The following is a 15,838-nucleotide window of genomic DNA, read 5'->3' as shown; positions in this document are numbered from 1 at the left end:
ATCAAAACAGCATTCTGCACAAACAGAAAAATATCCACCATCCTAAGAAACCCCAAAGACAAAACTGAATTAGAAAACCAAGGAGTATATGAAATCCCCTGCACTGCCTGCCCTACCACATACATTGGACAAACTAACAGAAGAATAAGTGCACGCATTGAAGAACATAAGAACTCAATCAAAAAGAAGAAACAACCTCTTCCCTGGTCCAACACCTCAAAGCCACAGGACATGAAATTGATTTTAAAAATACCAGAACTATCGCCAAAACCGAACACTTCAACAGCAGAATAATCAGAGAAGCCATAGAGATAGAAAAACGCCCACACAGCATGAACAAACGAGATGACACCTCCCGCCTTCCAGCCATTTGGAAACCCGCCCTCATGAACAGACGAGTACCTAACATGAAGAAGGACACCAAACCCACACCCATGAGAGCCACACAAGATGCCACCACCACACTTCCATGTAGAAAACAGACTCCCACCCACTCAGAAGATGAGACACGACCATGGACCAGAAGCTGCACGGCAGCTGCATCACTACCCACTTCAAACCCCTCCGAGCCATACATGAAGCAAACCGACACCCACTATGAAGATGCAGAAGGACCACGAACTCGAAGCCAAACAGCAAGATCACAACTCACCAGCTCAAATCCCCAGCAACTAAGACTAACCTGAGCACAACCAAGCCCCCACCTGAACAGAACACGCCTTCAACCAATCAGAACACGGCTAACCCCCAACAAATCAGAACACAGCCAAACCCCTACCAATGAGAACACACCCCACCCAATCAGAACACAGCCAAGCCCCCACCCAATCAAGTCCCACCCCACTGGCAGTTAAAGGAGGAAGCAGCTGCAATCTCACATTACTCTGAGAAGCACAGAGCCGGAGACAGAAGCCTGAAGATGATGAATGAGACTTCATCGAAACGCGTTGCCTAGATACTTCAATCTTCGCGGGAGAAAACCCGAACAACCAAAGATCCACATACAAATACCATGAGAACCTCAGAAAACATATATATATATATATATATATATATATATATATATATATATATATATATATATATATATATAAATTGTGTAAACAGCATATTTCTAACCTTATACATATGTTCCTCTACACAAAGAAACTATATAGGAATACTATAACATTAGAAATAGTTTGTTCAGGTAGGCTGAAAGGAAGTAAAAATAAATTACATCAGTGGTAACAAATGACCATCAGCTTGTAACACATGCTCATTCTTCATGAATTCTAGAATTACTAAAACAATATGTAAGTGAAATCAAATAGCAGTACAGATAGAAAGTTAAATATTCCCACTGCAAATTTCACGTGATGCTCTGATCATAGAAGGGTAACTACGTTCACATAGAAAGTGGCTTGGCCTTACTTATATCTCCTATTCTCTGACAAAATAAAATCTCTATATCAGGGATATTTTTTGTCATAGAATAGGAGAATTTGCTCTTTCCCATTCAATCTAAGCCAGTATTGTCAACCTAAGCCATGGATAGCAGGTCAGTTTAGGAGGGGACCAAGTAGAAAATATGGTATCTTCGTTCTGTTATCTAACAGAAGTGATTGACCAAAAGGGCTTGGAGAAAAACAGATGGACTTTCCCATCCCTCAGTCAGTCTTTTGTTTCTCTCCAATTATTTTATGCAGAAAGAAATAGAAGAGAGCCACAAAAGCATACACCCATTCTACTCCCAGATGAGTAAGAACTTTTAACAGCTGGAGCTACAATTAAAAAAAAAAACAGCAATGGATATGGTGATCTTGTGTTACTATTATTAGCAGGCAAGATCTACTTGCGTCTTCCTTGCGAGGGAGTGTATGTGTTAACTTTAATAAAGAATAATACATTTCATTTAAATTAAAGTTAATGTTTACTAACTTCAAGCAAAAGTATACTCAATTTCTATTTTTTTTCATGCCAAGGAAAAATTATCTCAATTGGGGAGCATGGTTTTGAGAAGCTTCAGGAACTATAAATAGTTTCCTGGTATGTATTCTGACTTCTGTTCTGTATTCAGAAATGACCAGAATGGCATTAGACATAGATACCAGAAAAAATTCTGCTACAGGTCAGATGGCAAAGATTCTGACAAAATCCAGCCACAGATAAGTATGTTTAAGACTTGTTGATTTCAGGGAGTTAAGCATGAGGTGCTGCTTGTCTTCTACTGAGAAGATGGATAAAATATTGACTAAACTGACTGGAGAGCAATGGGTTATTCCACGATTGCTCTCTAGCAATCCATGCATGGATGACCCAGGAGGTGGTTAGCACTTATCAAGTTTAGTTGCCACCAATCTTGCATGAACCTACCCAGTCCTCTTTTGGAATTGGTCACATTGAATATCTGCATGACAACACCTGGCAGCAAATTTCACAGATGAACAATAAGCCAGGTGAACAACTATCTCCTATCAGCCATGATCCATCATCCAGTAGATAGGGTTGGGTTGTGAGAGAGGGGGAAAGAAGTTTTTGCATCCACAGTGTCTATGCAGGCATCATTTTATATTTTCTCTCTTTTAACTACCTTCATTTCAAGCCGCAGTTGCTGTCATCTTTTCTTGCCAGGGAGATAATGAACTTCCTAATCATTTGGGTTGCTCATACTTGTATCTTCTAGTTCAATGATAACTTTCTTATGATGTGATAACCAAAATTCTCCAGAATAAATATAGACTCACCACAGGTTTTCTGATGGGGTGGGATGGTCTATTAACGCCTGGTGACTGCCTGGATTAGTTCCTGTAGTTTCAATAAAGGAGAATATTTGTAGCTCAGGATTCAGCGGTCCTTGATGCTCTTTGAGCTTGGCTGTTTTCTTTCAAACATTTTATTACCCAAACTAGGTAATATCATCAGCGCTAGTAAGGAGTGGGGTTTGCTCTCAGTTTATATTCTAGTGGCTTGCCCTGTCAGTGTTTGTAGGAATGCCCAAAAAACCTCCTAGATCACTCCCACCAACACTGACAGGGCAAGTGCTACCTAGTTTGGATAATGAAATGTTTGCAAGAAAACAACCAAGCTCAGAGAGCACCGAGGACATCTCCCTATAGTTTTCTTGACAATTTTGGGGAGTGGTTTGGTATTTGCTTTTTCCTAGGGCTGGGGGCGGGGAGGGGGAGAGAGAGAGAGACTATACTATTGTTCTAGTATTCATATCATTATTCTTGTCATCCATTATATTACACCGTGGCACTTCACTGCATGTCTCTCCTGATTCACCTCAAGTTTGCGTGAGCCTGCTGCCAGTATACCATCAATTAAGGAATGTTTTATTAATCTCCTTCCTACTGTGAACAATAATGGTGCTTTGTATTGTTTTGTAATTTCTCGACTTTTACCAGATCCCACAAAGCTGTCATATTTCATTTCTTAAAAACTGGTTCAATTTGGAGATCATCTGTATGAATTATGGTGCTGCCCACACCCCACCAGCCAGCTTTGTTTTTCTTATAAACTTAACTCCTCTCAGGCTTAACATGATTCTATAGAGCAAAGCATATGGGGAAGGGCTAAAAATACAGTAAAAGATGAAACATTTTGCAAATATTCACCTGGCCCTGAAATGTTAATAAATTCTCTGAATAGACCTGGGTATCTGTGCTTGAAAGGCCTCTTTGTTAAAGTGCAAAAGCAAGGATAGAGATGACTTCTGAGAAAGACTCCTCTTTTAGCTGACTTGAACTCAGCAGAAGCAACCCAGGCATACAACGGAGCTTAGCTAATTAAACATCTTTATGATATTGCACAGTAGATTGAAATCATTTCCATTGTTGGATTGACCTCTGTCAAAATAAGGGTATATAGTCAGCCTCCTTTTATACCATACTTTGGAAACTTAAACTAAGCACCCCAAACTTTTTGTATGGATCAACTTTACTTTGTGATATGGCTATTGATTGTTGATGTATATTCAACATTCCTGCTTTGAGAAAAGCACCCTCCTCTTTATAATGTGTCCTCTTCCCTCCTTCCTTCAGATTCGGAGCAGCAGGAATTAGTGATACATCCCTTCCCCACAGTCTTCATATGACATAGCCGCTATTTCAGATTTCTCCTTCTCCTTCCAGCAATAAAGTGTCCTCCAATCAATCAGAATAAAGCTGGAAGGGACCTTGGAGGTCTTCTAGTCCAATCCCTTGCTCAAGCAGGAGACCCTATACCATTTCAGGCAGGTGTCCAATCTTTTCTTTAAAATCTGCAGGGATAGACCACCCATGATTTCTGGAGGCAAGCTGTTCCACTGGTCAATTTTCCTCACTGTTAGTAAGTTTCTCCTTAATTCCATTGCTTCTCTCCTTGATTAGTTTTCATTCTTTGTTTCTGGTGCTTGTCTTGCCCTTGGTGCAAATAAGTTGGCCCTTATTATTTGTCAATAAGTTGACGCATAAGCACAAGTAGCTTAGCTCTTTAACTCACAAGTAGTTAGTAAAAACAGGAAAGAAGAGCTAGTGACCAGTAGGGCCAATAAAGTCTAGCATAGGCTCCCTGAAGATATAACTGACACGTGTAGTTGAAATAGCCCAGAGGAGTTGAGTGGACTTTGGTAAATAAATATATCCCATCAAAAGTATCCCACATATAAGCTGTACCCAACCTAATGAAGGATTCTAAATAGAATATACTGTACCTATTTTATTCTATTGACTATGTCTCCTTAGAATCCATGCTATAGATTCCGCTCAGATGCTGAAAACAACTTAATTTGCAATACTGTGTCAACTCATAAATCATTACTATGCCTGTTTCCAAGTTGCCATAAGAAGGAAGGGGGAAAAGCCTGAGGAAGCAGTGTGGCAGATGAAGGCCAGAAGCACATTCTACACTTCTCTTGTGGAGACTGTAGCCTAGGCTACTCGATCTTCTGCCCACGAAAATCCTTCATTGTAGAGTGTGATTGATGGCACTTAGCCCGTGAATATGTTTTGTTGGAGAATCTGATTTATGACACACCCAGGGGGGTGGGAGGAAACAGGGTCATAGGTGATAGTAAATTAATGCCTCAGAGTTGGCTTCATACAGTTAATGCCAGACATGTTGCTCCTAATACATTTTTTGGATTCTTTTGAAGCTTGGCTCAAGGTTCATGATTTAGTTAGGGCAATCGTTAGAACCCTGACATACTGCTGGACTCAGTATGACTACATGGAGAAGTATTTAGTTGCAGGAGTTTTCCCCATTGTAGCTTCCTGTCTACTGATTATTACCAACAGGAAACAGAACTTGTAATGTTATAATGTTAGAGTGACTTTCTCTGGATTTGTTTCATATTGACTACATTTCTACATGCCTATTTTATCAATATAGAGTCATTGCACATTGCTAAATATCAAGGTATATGACTCTATTTAGACAAATAGAACTATCTATTCTGTTCTCTTCTGATATGTTTCTGGAATCTTGGCTGATCCCTCCTGGATGAAAAATTGCTCATTTCCTTCCAGAGAATTATCTATCAATTTGTTTATTATTATATCAATTTATTTATTTCAGTGCAGAATATTTTATTTTAGAAAATCCAAGAGCAAGAGAGTTATATGCAAGCTGCCAAATTAAATCTAGTACCTTTTTCTGTTAGGATTAAAGAATCGTAGGGCTGGAAGGGACCTTTGAAGTCTTCTAGTCCAAGGTAATGACCTTATACCATCCTGGGCAAATGCCTGTCCAGTCCTTTTTTAAAAAAAACCTTCACTGATGGAACACCCACAACTCAGGAAGTCAAGCTGTTCCGCTGTTTAATTGACAGTCAGTTCCTCAGAATTATTGTTTGTTGCTGCTGTTGTTACGAACGGAAGAGTCTATTAATGACAAAGAAGACAGAGAGAAGGAGAGAGCGGTTATTATTTTATAAACCATAAGACAAATTATGGTTCCATGAAGTTAATCTCCTGCCTTTCTTTTTATAGAGTATAGTTTTATTAAGTGTCTTTTAAAAAAGAAATAACTCATAGTGATGTTTCTGAACCATTTTGTCTATTACCACAGAATAATTTATTTCTTCTATAAGGGTATAATGCAATATTGTAGGCATTGCTGAGTTAGAACTGCTTGCTAATTTTGCAGACAGATATACTTACTTGCAGATAGTTCTTGGTTAATAACTGGGACTGGAATTTCCATTGTTAAGCAAAATGCACTGTCATGTGACCACATAGCAACAGCAATCTTGGCAATCCTAGTTGCTATCATTGATTAAATCCCACCTGTTCGTTAGGTGAGGAACCACCCAATCCAAGCCATTCCTGGCTTGGTCCCGCCCACCCCACGTTTCAGGAGGGCAACACATTAACTTCTTTTCAACTCCTCCCCCATCCGCCCCACCTCTGCCCTTCTGGCCACCCTGCACTCTGCCACCTCTGCTGCCCTGCACTCCAGTGCCTGCAGCTCCTTTCCAAATTACACACAGACTTTTTGTCAAGCTTTGGAGGGTTTGAAAGCTTCATGAGGCCACACATGATTTGTACCATGGCTCAGGAAGAAGGCTTACTACAGCCAGCAGTTGCCCGTGAAGGGCCAGGCTGGACACGCTTCATGAGCTTCTGGGGACAGCAGCCAGCAGGGCGGTAGAGTGCAGGATGGACCAAAGGACAAAGATGGGGGAGGAAGAGTGAAGGGAATTGAAGCACCCCTGTGATCCTAAGTGGAAGTGGATATCCAAGTGGTATTGCAACGGCCATAACTTCCTTTCATTCAGTACCACCATAACTTTAAATGGTTCCTGTATTTTTGAAATGTTTTTAAAATCCAGTATGTAGCCACTATGGCTAGTGACTACATACCTGATTTTAAAGTAGCGTGTAGCCATTAGAGGTGACATGATAGCAGTGTTTCAATGTCTAAGGGGTTACTGCAAAGAAGAAAGGGGTCAACTTATTTTCCAAAGCACCTGAAGGCAGGACAAGAAGCAATCGATGGAAATTAATCAAGGAGTGAATCAGCCTAGAACTAAGGAGAACAGTCAATCCCTGGAACAGCTTGTCTCCAGAAGTTGTGGATGCTCCAACACTGGTGGCTTTTAAGAAGAGATTAGACAATCATTTGTCTGACATGTTATGGGGTCTTCTGCTTGAGCAGGGTATTGGACTAGAACAGTGGTCGCCAACCAGTGGGCCGGGGACCACTGGTGGTCCACGAGAAAATTTTGGTGGTCCGCAGAGAATTGTCACCCCCAAAGCACCCCCCAAAGCAATTAATCCAGGCTGTGGGGGAACAGAAGGCTTGCATCGCTTACATTGCGAACAACATGAGGTAGTGAGGGGACAGGGGAAAGGGCAGAGGGGGGAACTTGCCCCACTTGCCCCATGCGCCTGGCCTGGCCAGTGGGCTGCTTCTTTCCACTTCTTTCTTTTTCTGCTTTTGGCTGCACACAAGGAAAGCAGCAAAAGTCTTTCTTTCTCTCCCCCCAAACTCTGCAGAAATGAGTCTTTGGGACCCTGCAAGGCATCTTGCTCCAAGAGACTGCGCTGGCATGACAAGTCTCACAAAGACTCATTTCTGATGGAGTTTGGGGGAGAGAAAGAAAGACTTCTGCTGCTGCTTTCCTTGCATGAAGCCAAAAGTCTCTCTCTCTCCCTCTCTCTCTCTCTCTCTCTCTCTCTCCCCTGCAATCCCAAATAAAGAATGATCAATCGGTAGGAAAACAGGATGGGGGATTTTCCTGCAGGCTTTTGGGGGGATTTTCCCAGGGTCTCTTGTCCATAGGATTTAAAATTATGAGTTTAGTGGTCTCTAAGGTCCAAAAGGTTGGTGACCCCTGGACTAGAAGACCTCTAAGGTCCCTGCTAATTCTGTTATTCTGCCACCCACATAGAGCACATATCAAATGTCACAGGGTTGGAGTAGTGTCCTTGGCATTTACTACCAACGATACAGGATCCCCCGAGTTGGAAATAAAAAGAAAGTCTAGGGCTTGCCAGATCTAGGCTGCAAAAATCTAGGTGCCCATGAAATGGCAACAAAGAGATAAATAAAATATTATTTTTTTCTTGTCATCCCATGGTCTGCAGCACAATCTGGTAGCCTTGGGTGGCCATTTTCCACCTGACAAGAGATACTGCTGACAAGATTTCCTAAGGAAACTAAATGAATAAAAAGAACCAATCTTCTCAACTCCATTTATAGTTTATCTTACTTCAAATATTTTATCTTAATCTTCTTTTATAATCTAAATTAGACATAAAGCAAACAAAAAAGGGATAGGGGATGAGAAGGAAAAGCTCTCAACATTAAAAATCCTTGTAAAAGCCAGTTCTGAAATGGAGCCTATCAAAGCTTTTTGCTGAGCCAACGAAAGTGGTCTTGTTTCCCGTCTTTTTCCTCACCTGGAGCCTTTTCCAGCTTGCTCCATTACTCTGTTTTTAACGATGATTTTCACCTATTAGAAGTAGCAAATAAATGATAATCATCTTGCTTTACTTTCTTATTTCTCAATATAAAGTATAGGTAGCCCTCAACTTATGACTAGTTGTTTAGTGACTGTTTGAAGTTACGATGGGCCTCCCCAGAGCTATTTAACCACCTGGTTTTGATGTTTCAATCCCCTTTCCCATCTGCAGTCTTGTAATTGCATTTTGGGCACTTGGCAATCAGCCCACATTTACAGCTGTTTGCAGTATCCCATGGTGTCTGGCGTGAAAAATCACATCTACATGTGGTTCCAGTTTATTGCTGATTATGCCTATGCATAGGAATCTTCTCAACTAACAATTAGCACCTGGTTAGGTTGGACTTAGTTCACTTGCGGCTATGTAGGGATTGTGGGCTGATCCCTCTTGACTCTGCCCCCAGGTTCTGGAATGGCTTTTCCCACATCTCGTCACATTTTATGTGAACTTGCCTTTACTTCCAATTTCTGGCAACAAAAGCCCATCAGCTAAATGAGTTTGTTTCACAGACACTGCAAGAAAGATTGTAAAATCAGGTATGGTACAATGATGCCCATTTTACTACCACCATTTACAACCATAATACAGGCTCAATTATAGTCATAAATTGAGGACTATCTGTGCATTACTCACTGGCCCCAAATCCAGTTAATGATAGTGGATCCCTCTAAATAATTTAGCATCAATTTTGGAGGAGGGAATAGGATCTTGGATTATTCTGCAAATTTGAATGCCACTCAGTAGATTTTATAATTTTTACAATTTTGACGGAGGTGGTATTCAGCAGGTTCTGACCAATTCTGGAGAACCGATAGCGGAAATTTTGAGTAGTTTGGAGAACCAGCAAATACCACCTCTGACTGGCCCCACCCCCATCTATTCTCTGCCTCCTGAGTCGCAGCTGATCAGCTGGGTCTTCTTTTGTTGCCCTGCACAGACCAACGGAGCTGGAAAGCAGGTTAGTGGGGTGAGGATTTTGTAGTAACCTTCGCCCAGGAGTGGGGAGGGAATGGAGATTTTACAGTATCCTTCCGCTGCCATGCCCACCAAGCCACACCTACAGAGCCAGCAGTAAAAAAAAATTGAATCCCATCATTGAATTTTGGCATATAGAGGTTGGAAGTTATCCAGCAAATCTTAGAAAATAAGAAAACAAGGAACATAAATGCAAAATCCATAGCTGGGCAGTATTTATTATGGTAAAATCAAACACTACAAGGAGATGTGCAATATTGTAAGTCCTTCATACCTCTTCATTAAGCACCACGTAGATTGGAAAAGAAGAAGAAAAATGTGGTCACCAAATTTGAAATTTAGACTTAGACCGAAGGTTGAGGTTTTAATGAGAAAAGTGCTATGCTTTTAGCACTGCATTTTTAATATGAATAATGCAACAATATACAGTGCTTTTACAGCAAGACTGAGCTGTTCTTTTTCCTAGTATCCTTATTTTATATGTAGAAAATACTGGCTCTAACATTTAGACAAGTTTGAATGCAGGTTGAAGAGACTCACCAGATTAAAAAGCAGTTTTTTGCAGAATATTTTATATTTTTATTTATATTTTATGCAGAATTGTTATGTATTGTTAGTTAGATATAAGTTTTAATAGTTATTTCAAATATTGTGAACATTCATACTATATTTTATAGTAATTAATATATGTTATATTTTGATTTTATAATTTGATTGTTATATTAATTTTTATATATATTTTATTGTTTTGTATTGTGCCTTATATGTGCATATAAAATTACTACTACAGTTACAGGTGGTCCTCGATTTACAACAGTTCATTTAATGACCAAAGTTACAAGGACACCGATAAAAGTGACTTATGACCATTTTTCACACGTATGCCCATTGAGTAGCCCATGGTCACGTGATTTATATTCAGATGCTTGACAACTGATGATGGTTGCAGGGTCCTGGTATCACATGATCACTTTTTGCAACCTTCTGACAAGCAAAGTCAATGGGGAAACCAGATTCGTCTAACAACCTTGTTACTAATTTAACAGTGATTCAGTTAACACACGTGGCAAGAAAAATCATAAAATGGGGCAAAATTCACTCAACAAATTTGTCAATTAGCAACATAAATTTTGACTCAATTGTGGTCGTAAGTTGAGAAATATCTGTATAACTCTTAAAAACTAAATTCCACGTGGCAATGAGGCTTTCAACAGCCTTCCTTGACAACATGTTGGGAAACGCCCAGCCAGGGAAAGGAGGAGAGGTCTAACAGGAAATTAGCCTTGAATCATTGCAGAACTATAATAGATCACTCACTGCCCCACTAAGCAACTTGGATCCTTATCCATGTTCCCAAGGGAAGACAAGCCATCTGGGATTCCTGTATAAAGAGAATGGGCAGAGTCTGGAGCAAGATAGCAAGGCTCAAGAGCCATACACAGTGCATAATTGAACTTACAAGCATGAATACATTCAAAGGTTATGATTTTTGGGAGGATATATGTATATCATCTTACTTCTCTTGTGCTATTATGACATTAAAAAAACACTGTTAGTTTTGAGAGCAACTAATATATTGTGTGAAACAACAAACACCTTGCCCATTCTTATATACATCTGAGTGGCCTCCCATCTGCTACTTGAGACAGAATTACTTTCAGTTGGAAATCTTTCCACATAAAAGCATATATTGATGGTTAGGCCTGCCTGATGAAGAGAGCCTCATTATCTGATGACTTAAAAATCTTGCCCACACTCCTTATCCACCCAACGGTTCTGCCTGGGCTCAAAAAATAAATAAGAGACTTACCCAGCAGATAGAACTAAAGATCCTCAAACATTTGTTCCAGGGTTTTCAGCAACTAAAAGAAAGGACAGCATAGAAATCGGATTTGGTCTTGTGTGGACCCATTTAGCCCCAGGCCCCCCGCTGCTCAATTTGTAAATATATCTTACAAGATTGTTCTAAAGGTTACATTTAAATTACATGTATGAGTAAGTTAAGCATACAGTACAGATCTTGTCAGTATTAGGAATAAATGGAGCTAGAGGCAAATAATTCAAGTACTTTTCAAGTACAATGTAAGTTCTTGAAAAAAAAACTTTGATGGTTTGATGGTTTTCAATTGATCATACAGCTTTTTAATACTAAACAAATTTATCAGTTTAAAAAATTGAACACCAGTGATATGCCTGAGGGCACTAAGCAAAGACTCCATCCAGGACTTGATACGAAGGATTGCAGCTTTTCCTGGAGAGGTGAACAGATGCAAACTCACCTTTTATTATCATACTACGCTCTGGTTTTATATTTTTTGTTATCATTGGCAGCCTAATTGCATTAAAATGTCAGTCATGCCACTCGATTTCTATTTTCATATTCCTCCCAGCTTCACTAATGGCCAATTCACTTAATGAGTCAGAAGCTTTCTTGTAATTAGTAGTGTCTATGCACAGTGGCAGCTCGCAGTGCTTGCTTCTGTTCAGTAATTCATGACCAACTTGAAAATTATCTAAAGGATTGCTAACTGCTTTTTGTCCTACATGGAAAGAAAATTAAGCTAGCACATTTCAGTACTTGGGTTGGCAGGGTACCAGTGTGTTGTTGACTCTGAGCCTGCTGCTTGTTTAACTGCTGTTTTCACATTATTTTTAGTAGGTACACATTCTGAAGTCCTCTGCAGATGATTGAGTTCAATGGTTAAATTTATGAATACTGAGGAAACCTCTAAGAGATTCACTTACAGCAATTTCATGGTGATCAGTGAGATCTGGGCAAAGCAGTGTTGACTTTTCTATAGCTCTTAGTTGTAGAGAAGCTTTCACCACAAGATGTCTGTGGTCTTGTTAAAACAAATATTGCCTTTTCTGCAGTATGAATTGTCAAAAAAGAGAGAAAAGCCCGATGGTTTAATGACTGATTTCAAGCCAGATTCAAGGAAACCTTGTTTTAGCAGCAAATGACAGACATTTAAAAGTTGTGCGGTATCATGGTATCTGTAGAGATTTCATGTTCTTGTCTTGATTATTCCCTAGTGAATTCTGTTAAATGCCTGCTGCCACTGGATAATAAAGAGACAACTCATCATAACCTTGATCCCAGCTTATTGTACATGTGCTTTGCAAGAAACCATTTGTATAAATCCAGAATACAGTGTTTATAGGTAAAAATGCCATGTAAATCTAAATGCTGTCACTAATTTGCTGAATTAAACCATACATCTTCCCTGGATATGGATTGTGACAGTGGAAAATATTACTGTGGTGAGGCACATATCTGATTGAAAAGTTCTTGCTCATGTAGGAAACTATTAACATACCTGAAAATCTGAATCAACATGTTGTGCAAATATATCAACTTTGCTGTTGCAAACTAAATCGGTACGTGCAAGACAGACCAAGATATTAAATTACTTTTACAAGGTTTAAATTACTTTTACATATAGCTCTAGAGCATTTTCTTTTTTATACTTTCTAATGCAATTTCTGTTTATGGGCTTAAGATTCTGTGCATCCATCTGTTCATCCATCAGCATAACCATTCTCTGAATAAATTTTATTATGGTGGGATATGCCATGAGTTGCAGGGGAAAGGGGTGGGGGGACAATGTACCTCTGTGAGAAAGGCAGTCAGGTAGTCCACCCCTTCCTTCCTCCTTCCTGCTCATTTGGTGCGGGCTGCACCATGCTTTCTAATGCACACATAGAAGTACCCAAGGATTCAAACTTGAGGGAGAGTCTAATCAGACATTAACACAGAGCCATAAGCAATAACAGTTACCTTCTATAATCAATAAAGGCATTGGCGAGATAGGAGATGCTGTTGAGGATCTGTACTTGTGTTTGTAAGTACTTAGATCTACATGGAAGCAAATAGGCCCAGTTTAGCTCCAATAAGATGGAGTGACTGTGCGGAAGCCTTCTGACGCCAGAGAAACTCCATCTTTAATTCTAGGTGACTTAATTCTAGATGTTTTTGTGCTTGAACAATAGGAGCTGTATAAGGAATTCAGGAAGGCTTGTTTTTCTCCCAAAAGTGATTAGGGGGTTTATAATAAACACTACTAAATATTTTTAAATACCCTGTAATATATTGCTTTGCAGATGCTATTTCATCAAACTGTATATTGTAAAAGTAATAATTTACTGACATGTATAATCAAATGTAAATAGTCAGATTGAGTCAAAGAAAAGGTTGAGGGCTGCATACTGACTGTGTGCTGTTTTTCTTCAAGGCAGCATCGTAGTGGTCACATCACCGAAATGAAGTCTATGCATGGCTGCATGCAATCCAACCACATATATTTTATGACACAGAAATTGTTGTCTAAAGCCAAATCACATAGAGCTAAGGAATTATTTTAAAAAATCTAGAGATAATATTTGCTGCATCAGTTTTACAACACTCCTAGTAGCGACGATGGAAAACCTCAGAGCACTCCATTCACCAAAGATGGGTTTTCCCCTTTTTCACAATGGAATTTATTCTTTAGAGACTTCCATTGGAGAATGCATTGAAAACTCAGTGAAAATGTAAAGAAGAATGAAAGCATAACCCTACATATCCAATTAAGCACAGCAAACAGTTCGGAGGATTAGAGTACAATTGATTTCCCATGCAGGGCAAAGTATGTCACATATCTGCCCAACCCAATAACATCTAAACCAATATGCCTTTGAATTCATCCCTCATAATATTCATACTATTTATGAATGCATCTGTATATTAGGTAATATAAGCAGCCCAGTTCTAATGTGGAAATCTCATAAATCCAACTACCATTATATCATGGAAGAACACCATGGAAATTAACTATCTCAGACCTCCATGAAGAAAGGAAACAAAAATTGGTATAATGAATACACAAGTATAATTGTGACTACACTAAGGTGAATATGAGTTGTCAGGACTGAGGGGGAAATGTTGATTTTCATGGGGCAAAACTAGTATGTCCCAGAAATTCATATATTCTGGATTTAACCGATTAGCTTATCTAGGCAGAGTGGGAGTGCTTGTATGTGCAAAGCCAGAGCCATATGGAACCACACTGCAGGCTTTCTTTTCTGCTTTGCTTAGACAAGCCAACAACCTGGTGTTCTGCACTGTGAGCAGTGCCAATATACTTGCACAGACAAAACTGGAACCCCTGTCAGCTTGCTTGTCACGACAGAATTCAAACAGCAGTCCAGCAATTCTTTCATCACATTTTCTTTTTCAATTCTGTAGATTCCTGTTCTCTTTTTATTATTGCTTCATTCCTTCCATTCAAGTTAGCTCTTTTGTGCTAGCGCCATTGAATGTCATGGCAACATTTTGCCATAAAGTAAACACCATGTTATGAATTTATGTTTAATGGTACACTTCCTGGCAAATGCCAAACACTTTCAGATACATATTAAGTGCTTATAATTGAAACAATCTGTTGATTTGAGTCTGCTTTAAATTTTTCTCCGTCCATAGTTACAGCAAAATATTTAGCATTATTATCATTTTCAGACCACCATTATCCTGAGAAGTTGTTTAATGCATCACATGACATACATTTACTATTTAGGATCAGACTAAGAAAAGAAGCCAGTTTTGTAAGTTTTCTTAAGATGGCTTTGTTCAGTATTGATTAGGTGGCGTTCAAAATGAAATAGACCCATCCTGTTTTGCTTAGAACTGTTTCAGCTATCTGAAAAATGGGAGTGGGAGAGGAAGACACATTACTGCATGATCGAATGGTCCATATGTATTTCAATTATGGGCAATGGTTTGTGAATCAGGGAGGCTCTTGATTATGAAGAAAAGAATGACAAGTCCTGTTTAAATGTCTGTCTGTACAAATCCTATTTGAAATTAGTCTCCATGTGATATTTAAGGTTTATAGTGTAACTATTAATACATAATCTGTACCCAAATTTTCAACATCTATACCTCATATGTACATTATTGGATTAAGGTGAGCAAAGTTCTGTGACCAAGGGCCACATGGGTGGGAATGCAACACACATTTGGGTAGCACTGTTTTTTCCCAGGTGTTTGGGGGGTTTCTTTTTTCTTTAGGATTATGATCTGCTTTTTTTTTTTTAGCTAGCAATATGATTTTCCATCTAAAAAGAGCAGGAAACTGGGCCATCAGTTTTCCATTGTTATCCTCAGAAGGGACTCAAAGGGCTTCAGGAAGGCAATTAAGGATCACCACTCTTTAGATGATATTCATCCATCATAATTTATATTTGATATTAGTATTGAATTTGATTCTTTTGATGTTAGCCAAATGCCAGTTAGTATTTATTTATTAAACTTTTAATGTATTTTTCCATAATGAAAAAGTGTGCCAAGAGTCTGAAGTGACACCACATTTTCGTAAAGCTTGGCTGTAATGCTGTACTGAAATCCAGGGGTCTCTTCCCTCCGTTTCAGTGATTGATGAATCTTGCAATTTTCC

The 15,838-nt window shown here is 39.2% G+C and overlaps 1 protein-coding gene across 2 annotated transcripts in view; it reads left to right on the top strand.

Moving 5' to 3' along the window:
• FAM131B (family with sequence similarity 131 member B) overlaps positions 1-15,838 on the top strand; it is a 48,823-nt gene that overhangs the window by 19,433 nt on the left and 13,552 nt on the right. The window lies entirely within an intron of this gene.

The sequence above is a fragment of the Pseudonaja textilis genome, chromosome 2 (assembly GCF_049901715.1).
Source record: "Pseudonaja textilis isolate UNSWEBS1 chromosome 2, rPseTex1.2, whole genome shotgun sequence".
NCBI lineage: Eukaryota > Metazoa > Chordata > Lepidosauria > Squamata > Elapidae > Pseudonaja > Pseudonaja textilis.
This window is presented reverse-complemented; position numbering and strand designations above follow the sequence as displayed.